The sequence below is a fragment of the Arachis duranensis genome, chromosome 3, assembly GCF_000817695.3.
Source record: "Arachis duranensis cultivar V14167 chromosome 3, aradu.V14167.gnm2.J7QH, whole genome shotgun sequence".
NCBI lineage: Eukaryota > Viridiplantae > Streptophyta > Magnoliopsida > Fabales > Fabaceae > Arachis > Arachis duranensis.
In genome coordinates, this window is record NC_029774.3 from 64,730,375 (window position 1) to 64,740,368 (window position 9,994).

Below are 9,994 nucleotides of genomic sequence, written 5' to 3' on the forward strand. Positions count from 1 at the left end.
AGAAGGAGGAGGGGAAGGGAAGGGAAGAAGAAGGGAAAGAAAGGAAGAGGGCGAGGGGGGCACCGGCGAGGAAGAGAGAGCCACTGTGATTGCGCCAAACTCAGCTCTTCTGCGACATTCTCCGCTCCGTCATCCGCATCGCCACTGTCCAGCCTCTCAACGAGCATCACATCATTGCCGAAGTCACCATCGTCCGCACTCTCACGCTCCTACGTTGCTGCCGCCGCAACGATGGTGTCCTCCGCCAGTCTTCTCCTTCACCACCACCGGCGATTTCCGCAAGGTCTGGAACCTTCTAGAGTCTTCTAATGGAGACTTGCTCTGCCTCATCAACATCTACGATTCCAAAGGTACCGACCTCTCTCTTACTCCAATTGCTAAAAGACCGTGCTCCGTACTGAAGCTGCAATGGAACTTAGTCAATCAGATTGGAAAACCTATCATCCATAGGGTTCTAATTCTGCTTCTTTTTCTGATTTTGTTAATTAGATTGTTAATCATATATTTCTGATTCTAATTTTGTTAATCCACCAATTTGGATTTTGATTCTATTTTTGTTAATCCATTGTTAATCACAATGTTTTTAATTTTGATTCTGTTTCTTATTTTGTTAATCTATTGTTCTTCTACTCTTGTTTCTTCTGATTATGATTCCGCTTCTGGTTTTTATGCTTTTGATTCTAGTTATGTTTTTGTTTCTATTTCTATTTTCAATTCTGCTTATGCTTCTTTTTTTTTTTCTGCTTATACTTCTGTTTCTTCTATTTCTAGTTCTGTTTTTGTTTTTGTTTCATTGTTGTTGTTGAAGAAGAAAAAAAAAAGAAGAGATGTTTTTGTTTTATTGTTGTTGCTTTATTGTTTTTGCTTCTAATTCATTATTGTTGTTGAGTATTTTGGTGAAAAAGAAGAAGGGTATAATAATTGTTCGAATGACGATTTTAAAACTAACTCGAATTTTAGGAACGATTTTGCATGTAAAAAATAGGTTGGAGACGAAAATAAATTTTTGACCTATACATTAAAAACCAAAATCGTACTTAACTCTTAAAATAATATAATAGATAGAAATAAAATAAGTAACCCTTCATGTGTGCAATCTGGAAGAAAGTTACAAACAGCTACATGCCAACATGATTATATTGTTTTAACTTTTAACAACTGTTGGCCCTCTAATTAATCGAAACGCTGCTTTTCTTTGTGTAAAACAAATAACAAAGCTCAGCCTATAAGACACCTTTGATTAGTCACTGAAGCACAAAAAAGTGAAAAACTGAAGCATCATATAATATTTTATGGTATAATGGCACAAAGCTGATAGGGACATGGCACCAATTAGGTCTTGAAGGAACATAAACATTGTCGGCAATTGAAATTCAATTTGGTGTTACCGGCGGATATGTGAATAATCACATTGTTTATCCCATGGAAAAAAAACTATAGTAATTTATTGACGAATGAGAATGGGAGATATTTGTGTGAATCCGTCACATTTTCAATTTTTATTTTCTTATCATAGGATTAGGTAGTCCTTTACTCATTTTTAAGGAAATACTACCAATAACTCAATCAAAAATAATTATAATTTGAATTTTTTAATCTAAAATTACATGAGTTTTTTAAATTTTAATATTTTCTCTTTAACCGAAATTTATTCTTTTTTTTTCGGTTGTAACCGAAATTTATTCTTACTCTAACAAATTGCAGAGACAACCCACAAACTTTGCACTCAAAGAAAACCAAATCAAGTTAAAATTGGCAAAGAAATCGCAATGCTCACACGTTTTTTTCTTCCTCTTCCACTCTTCTTTTTTTGGACATACTCTTCCACTCCTTAGCTCTCGTGCTCCTCTTCCAAAGAAATCACAACTCATCATGTTTTTAAATATGAAAAGGTAGTGTGCATTTTTTGTTAAAACGGGCTAATCAGGTATAATTGCAGGTATATAGAGGTGACAAATAGATATTACAAGGTTTTTGTTTATTTGTAACAGTTTTTTTTTTTTTTATTTGTGGAGACTTATGACACAAATAATTTGGGGGATTTCTAAAACCCCCAAAATTTGAGATGCTACAAAATTTTTTGTGGGAGTTTTTAAAAACCTCCACAATCTATTTTGTAGGGAATTTTGTGCTTGTTTAGCGGGGTTTTATATTGGACTTTTTTTACGGTTTTAAATTACTTTTGTGGCAGTTTAACAGCCCCACAAATCGATTTTTTAATTTATTAAAACATAATTATTTTGTAAGATTTTTAAACTTCCATAAATCTTGTAATTATTTATTTATTTTTAATTTTAAATCATTCATTAATTTCATCCCATTTACATATTCTCAAATTAAAAAATTATTTTTTAATATCATAATTTAAAAACTAAATCTTTTATAACACAATTCCTCAATATAAGACATAACTCTATGTATAAAATTATTCTCCGAATGCCAATTTCTATCACAAAACAAAGCTAACCTCTTTATTTGAATAAGCAATAATTAGTGAAAAAAAGTATAAAATCCAGATATGATATATTACACAATGATCACCACTGCCAGAAATTATTATGTACAACATATTATGAGTATACATCATTCTAAAGCAACTCAGATCAGAAGCAACAAAGATGCAATAGTGATACAAACAATAGTTATGGTGGCAACAATTGAACCTTGATCAAGTAATTTCTATAAACTTGTTCTTGAAAAATGCCGGTAAGTCAAATACACTGCAATCAATAATGAAATGATAGCATCTTCTTTTGTGTCCCTGACAAAGACAATAACATTGAATCATTTTATGAAGAAGAGGCAATGGCTTGATAAATCAAAACCCAAAAGGATGGATTTGTTTACCTAAATCTCATGACCTCATAAGGGGAAAGGATGACAAAGAGAAGTGCTAGAAATGGTAACTCCAGTTCACTTTGAAATAAAGATCCAGCAGAAAATTCTTCATTCAATTAGTTCTTAAAAGTATGAAGAACAAAATAAATAGGAACTATTTGCATTATTTTATACAAATTTTCAGATAAGATGCACAGTTATCAGATCCAAATGAATATAGAATAATTAAACATAAAACTGTCAAGCACATAATAAATAAAAAGTTTAAAATTTTACCTTTGATAAAATTTTGTAAAAATTTTCATTCAAGTCTTCATTGCTACCCCACCCCATGTGACTCACTCTACATGCAAAGTAACACTGTGAAAAAGACACAACAACTTGGATGGAAGATTGGGATAGTTAGAAATCTGTCCATCCACATCTTTCTTCAAAGACATTGCGACCTGAAACAAAAAAAAATATTCAAATCAAATAAATAATCAGCTAAAGGCTTGCTTTGATTATAGCTTATTCTGGATTCAAAATCCAACTCCATAATCGAAAAGCTTAACAACTTTTTCAGCATGTTAGAGAAGTTAATTAGGGTAGTTAAGTTAGAGTTGACCTGCTCACTGTGTCCTTGAGGGAAGTAGAAGACGTGTGTTCCCGCCGGTGGAAAGCCAGGTTCACCAAAAGTTTTAACTGAGGGAGCTAATTCCTCATAAGCCAAAATCATAATACATTATATATGCATCAATTTGCATAATTTAAAAATAATTTAAAACATAGCACAATATCACCATAGGAACAAAACAAAGAAACTTTGGAACAGAGAATAAAATACAAAATGCAGATCTGAAAACGTGTTGGTTACTAAGAGAGAAAGTATAAATTCAAGATAAGGAAGTTCTTTTAAATATAAACTAGTTACTAAGGTTTGTATACAATTAATCGAAAGCAAGGGAATTTAATCTTTCAACAACAAAAACACTAAATGCCATCTGCAACTAAGAATTGGCCAAGTATTCTTCAGCAGTTAAGAATAATTGCAAGAGAAGTAATAAAGAACAAAATTGGTAACCAAAACAACAATGAAGTTAGAACAAAATTGGTAACCAAAACAACAATCAAGTCTGTTCTGACATAGCTGAACATTATAGTTAGACAGCTCAATCAACTTCCCATATATGAGACAATGAACAATACAATATTTCTCTAGATTCGAAAAGTTGTTTATTAAGATAGCATAATAGTTAAGAAATAAACTGGAAGCATTTTGTTCCAATATGCAAACACATGGAATGAGAAGTACAATCTTACATGTGTTTTCTAAGCTTGAAAGTGATCCTTGTTTCACTGAGATCAAAGTCTGGCCATCTTCTTAAGTGCTCATAAATTCCATAAGAGTAGAAACATCATGAACCTCGGAGAAGTATGAATCTGAAATTGATCACCCACAGTAATTAATCATGAACTTAGGATTTCAAGAAAGTAATGAATAATAAGCAAAATCTTGAGCAAGGACCTTCTGTCAATGTTTAAGGGGATAAACGTTTTCTCAAGAGAAAGATCCCACATTCTTGTAAACGAAACCTCAACTTGTTCATCATTTTGAACTATAACTCTGAAAATCGTTCCTTGAATCTTGGAGGATAACATCTTCAGTTCACATTTGTTTCAAATATTATTGTTATACTAAATGATTGAACACATAAGATTGAAGAAAGAAACAAACAGCAAAACAGAGGGGTTAGGAAAATTGTATATATTTCTACTCAGGTGCAACATAAAAGCCACTGCCGATTTAATTGTGAAATCTAATAAGTAGTCACATTTGAATATAGATTTATTTAGAATTGAATTGGTAGCATAATATCAAACACTAACACCATGCAGTTACAAAGAAGGTACTGTTGCCATACACATCAAAGGTTCCTTTGATTCTTGGTTCACCACAAACAAGATCCAAGTACCTAAAAATCCAATTTGAAACAAAATTAGTTTCCAACTTGAAAAAGGTAACGCCTACTTGAATTTCAACAAGGTCATCAAATAAATTTGCACTGCTATCTCTATAAAGCAAATCAAATTCACCAACACATATATTAGTCCTATACAATAACACACCCTAACTAAAAATAATAATTAATCATGATAATATGACATATTTAACGAATTCAAAGTAATACCTCTACAATAGTGTCTGAACCAAATTTCTTCCTGCACTTGAGCATGCTAGCACACATTAGCTTTGTCTTCTCGATATCAAATTTTCTTGCTCTGAGGAATCTATATGAAAAAAAGAGAGTAAACAACATATGTAACATAGCAAGATTATTTAGAAGAAGAAAAGGATTTCAAATATATAAATTAGTATCAAAATAAAAGAGTGTCACAAAATCAAAATTAAAAAATTAGCAAATCAATTTATCAGGATTTCAATTAAGAAAATAAATAATTCATCAAACACTTGGAGTGCTTGAGAGTTTGAAACAATGTTATCCATTAAGAGATAATAAAACTCATCGAATGTTATATCACATAGCAAAGCATTTAGAATATGCGAATAAAAAACAAAAAAAAATGAATAAAAAGGAAAAAGAGAAGGAGAACCAGAAGTTGAGAATGAGTGGAAAGAAGAGTGTACAGAAGGGATAGGATGCCGATGGAGAACACGAGCATCACTGGCAGAGGAGAGTTGACCGAAGAGGCACTTTCTCTCGATCTCAAAGGTTTGGGTGTTGCAATTACATATGCAAATGTGTTGATGAATGAGGCATCTTGGCTCGATCTCAGCAGCATTATGGTAGAAGTAGAAAGGAGATGAACTCTAGCAGCGTTGATGGCGGCGATGGCAGCTACGGAGATGGCAGTGGAGATATCTATCGCGAGCTTAGGGTTTCGGTGAGTTCTCACTCTTCAGTTCTCTCTCTTCGAGTGTTTTATTGAATTTTGTAGGTGACGTGTTCCCCGATATCTCGGCCTTAGAGTTAGCACCAGCTAGGCAACATATGCTCGCCCCAAGAGATCAGCCCGGAATAACCGAATTAACACTCCCCTGCTAAGTCATCAGCTTGATTAGCGATATCTTCGGCCACGCCCATTATCTTCGGCCTCTTATGCATAACAACAGAATCCACTCCTTAAGCAAGATCACGCCTCTGGTCAAATATACTAACAACGGCCTTTACCAGATACATCGGAACAGACCGCATCTCTACACAGAACGCACTTATAAGAACCAACCAACGCAACCCACAAGGACAGGTCACAAAACTTCACTCCAGTTTTAATCACTCCTTATCTCTTAATTCACACACTTACTTGAGCGTCGGAGTCCTTTTTGCAGGTGCTCCCGCCGCCGTGTTTCAAGGTACCGAGGTCATCCACAACGCTGTTCCCTGGCGACTTATAGCTCGGACCAGGAACCTTGCAGTCACTCTAGACCACGCATACCTCGGTTCATCTAGGACGGAACATTTGGCGCCCACTGTGGGGCCGAATAATTAACCCCACTTTTTTCTTTTTATTATTACTTCTTTGATCTCCTTTTTTCAGATCACACGACCCCCGACCATGGCAGACAACGGGGCCCGTCAACTCACACAAGCCGAGCTTATGACCCAGATGGCTGAGCTCCAAGCAGAGGTCAAAAGGCTAGCCGAACTGACGCAACAAAATCAAGCCAACAAACGGGACGAAAGCAACCCCAAAAGCTCGCCCGTGGCCGGGACTGACCTATTGATCACCAACCCCCCGAAAGAGAGACTAACCTTGGACAACCCATTTTCCGAGGAGATTACCAACTACCAAATGCCAAAACATTTTACACTACCTTCCTCGCTCGAGCCATATAAGGGGATTGGTGACCCCCGGGCTCACATTAAGAAATTCCAGTCTATGATGTTCTTTAACGGACCTAAAAACGAACCTATTCTTTGCAGGGCTTTTCCGACCTACCTTGACGGCGCGGCACTCCTCTGGTTCTCAAAGCTGCCTGAAGGATCGATCTCCTCTTTTGAAGAATTGGCGAGATCCTTCATAGATTATTTTGCTGCCGCCCGCATCTACGTGCACGGATCAGATTACCTCGGCACCATCCGCCAAGGCCCACAAGAAAGCCTGAAGGACTACCTAACCAGATTCGCGGACGCGACGATGGAAATACCTGACCTGGATCCTGCTGTCCATCTCCACGCCATAAAGGCCGGCCTCAAACCAGGGAAGTTCAGAGAAACAATCGCTGTTACGAAGCCGAAAACCTTGGAGGAATTCCGAGAAAGAGCCGCGGGGCAGATGGAAATTGAAGAACTCTGAGAGGCCGAGAACAAAGACAGAAGGCAGCCACGAAAAGAAGAAAGCCGACCAATCAGATCGGGGGACGATAGAGGCGTCAGAAAAACGTTTAAACTCACACCGAAGTTTGACAACTACACCAGATTCAACACTAAAAGAGAAAGGATCATAAAGGAGATACTCAACGCCAAAATCATCAAACCCCCTGTCAGAGCCAGAAGTTACCAAGACCAACGGTTCGTGGACAGAACCAAACATTGCGCCTTCCACCAGAAATACGGCCATACCACCGATGAGTGCATCATAGCCAAGGACTTGCTGGAAAGACTAGCCCAACAAGGACTCCTGGACAAATACATTGAGGGTACAAGACATAAGGGAGCGAAAACGAACTCGGATGAGCAACAACCTCCGAGAAACAAGGAAAGCGACAAATGGCCAAATAACAACCCCCCAAAAGGAATCATCAACTGCATCTCAGGAGGATTCGCATGTGGCGGAGAAACAGCGTCGGCACGGAAAAGAAGCTACCGCACCATGCTGGAAATCGAACAAACAACCCCACAGAGCCATACAGAAGTCGACAACCTCGAAATCACCTTCAATCAATCAGACGTGAACTCGGCCGCACCAAATGCAGACGACCCCGTGGTAATTTCCATCCAAACAGAAGATCTATTGGTAAGAAAAGTCCTTCTAGACCCAGGGAGTAGTGCAGACGTCCTCTTCTATTCTACCTTTTTAAAAATGAGCTTGTCTGAAAAACTAATACAACCTTCATCCGGAGAACTCGTGGGATTCTCCGGAGAAAGGGTACCAATTAAAGGATACATATGGTTAAAAACAACGATGGGTCAGCACCCACTATCTAGAACATTCGATATACAGTATCTGATAGTGGACTGCAGCAGCCCTTACAATATTATTCTCGGGAGACCAGCTCTGAACATGTTCAGAGCGGTAATATCAACCTTTCATCTGTGTGTTAAGTTTCAGGCACAGGACGGCAGAATAGCAACGATTCATTCAGATCGCCAACAAGCTCGGCAATGTTACAACTCCAGCCTAAAAAGGTCGGACACGAAACAAAAGCAGCACGAAGTCAAAACAGTACAAACTCGGAAGGAGGCCCTGTCGCACGCCGAACTCGACCCCCGAGAACACACACAAGAAAGACCTCAACCGACGGATGAGCTTCAGAAAATCCAACTGACATCAAAGTCAGAACAGGTAACATACATTGGTCAAGCGCTACAGGAACAAGAAAGGTCAGACCTCATAAAACTGCTACGAAACAACTCCGACCTATTCGCCTGGACCCCAGCAGACATGCCAGGAATAAGTCCCGATGTCATTTGCCATAAACTCGCCACTAACCCAACGAGCCGACCTATAGCCCAGAAGAAAAGAAAGCTAGGAGCAGAGAAATCCAAGGCAGCCCTGGAAGAAACAGATAAGCTCCTTCAGGCCAATTTCATCAGAGAAATCCGCTTCACCACGTGGCTCTCAAACGTGGTAATGGTAAGAAAAAGCTCAGGTAAATGGCGCATGTGCGTCGACTTTACAGATTTAAACAAAGCATGTCCTAAAGATGCCTACCCCCTACCTAGCATTGACAAGCTCGTAGACAACGCCTCAGGCTTCAAAAGCCTGAGCTTTATGGATGCCTACTCTGGGTATAATCAAATACTCATGCATCTTGGAGACCAAAGCAAAACAGCATTCATCACAGAACATGGAAACTTTTGTTATCGAGTAATGCCTTTTGGCTTGAAGAATGCAGGTGCAACCTATCAGCGCTTAATGGACAAGGTCTTCCACCATCAAATAGGGCGCAACATGGAAATCTATGTGGACGACATGGTCGCCAAAACCACAGAGGGAATGTCACACTGTGAAGACCTCAACGAGATATTCAGACAAATCCGGGCATATAATATGAGACTGAACCCGGAAAAGTGCGCTTTTGGAGTAAGAGGAGGAAAATTCCTCGGATTCATGCTTACCTCGCGAGGTATCGAGGCAAATCCCGAGAAGTGCTCGGCGGTACTCAATATGTCGAGCCCTACAACAATAAAACAAGCGCAGCAATTAGCAGGAAGAATAGCAGCATTATCTCGGTTCATACCCGCAGCATCAAACAAAGCATATCACCTTTTTCAAACAATATCGAAGAACAAAAAATTCCATTGGACAGAAGAAGGCGAGAAAGCTTTTTCCGAGCTTAAGACAATTCTATCATCACCTCCAGTGCTGCAAAAGCCAGAAATCGGTAAACCTTTATATTTATATTTATCTGTTTCAAATTTTTCTATAAGTTCGGCTCTTGTGATCGAAGCAGGAAAGATACAACGACCAGTATACTTCGTGAGTAGAGTCATGCAACCAACGGAGCAATGATACCCGAAGATAGAACAACTCGCCCTGGCATTGATAACCACGGCAAGAAGATTAAGACACTATTTCCAGAGCCATACAATCATAGTAAGGACAAACCAACCATTAAGGCAGATATTGACAAAGCCAGAACTGGCCGGACGCCTCACCAGATGGTCCATCGAACTTTCAGAATTCGACGTCCAGTTCCAACCAAGGTCGGCACTAAAATCACAAGTGTTGGCCGACTTTATCTCGGAAATGACAACCGATAAACGAGACAAGTCTTGGGAACTACATGTTGACGGAGCATCAAGCCGAGAAGGGAGTGGGGCAGGAATAATCCTCAAAGAGGGAGATGAGGTGATAGCCGAGCAAGCACTCCAATTCCACTTCCCAGCGAGCAACAATCAGGCCGAATATGAAGCCCTCATCGCAGGACTCAAGCTCGCCCTTAACTCCCAAGTACAGAGCCTGACCACATATTGCGACTCCCTCCTCG

General features: G+C 38.8%; 1 long non-coding RNA gene across 4 annotated transcripts; it reads right to left on the reverse strand.

Moving 5' to 3' along the window:
* Positions 1-2,470: 2,470 nt before the first annotated feature.
* Positions 2,471-5,798, reverse strand: LOC110278706 (uncharacterized). Of its 4 annotated transcripts, none has more exons than XR_008006972.1 (8): positions 5,468-5,798; positions 5,010-5,109; positions 4,346-4,793; positions 4,141-4,260; positions 3,446-3,531; positions 3,115-3,284; positions 2,848-2,916; positions 2,471-2,761 (listed from the first exon to the last, which is right to left on the reverse strand). It is a non-coding gene; the product is annotated as an uncharacterized LOC110278706 (long non-coding RNA). The 4 variants fall into 4 exon arrangements; XR_008006971.1 differs by having other exon boundaries at positions 5,434-5,798; XR_008006973.1 differs by having other exon boundaries at positions 3,446-3,538; positions 5,434-5,798.
* Positions 5,799-9,994: the final 4,196 nt, after the last annotated feature.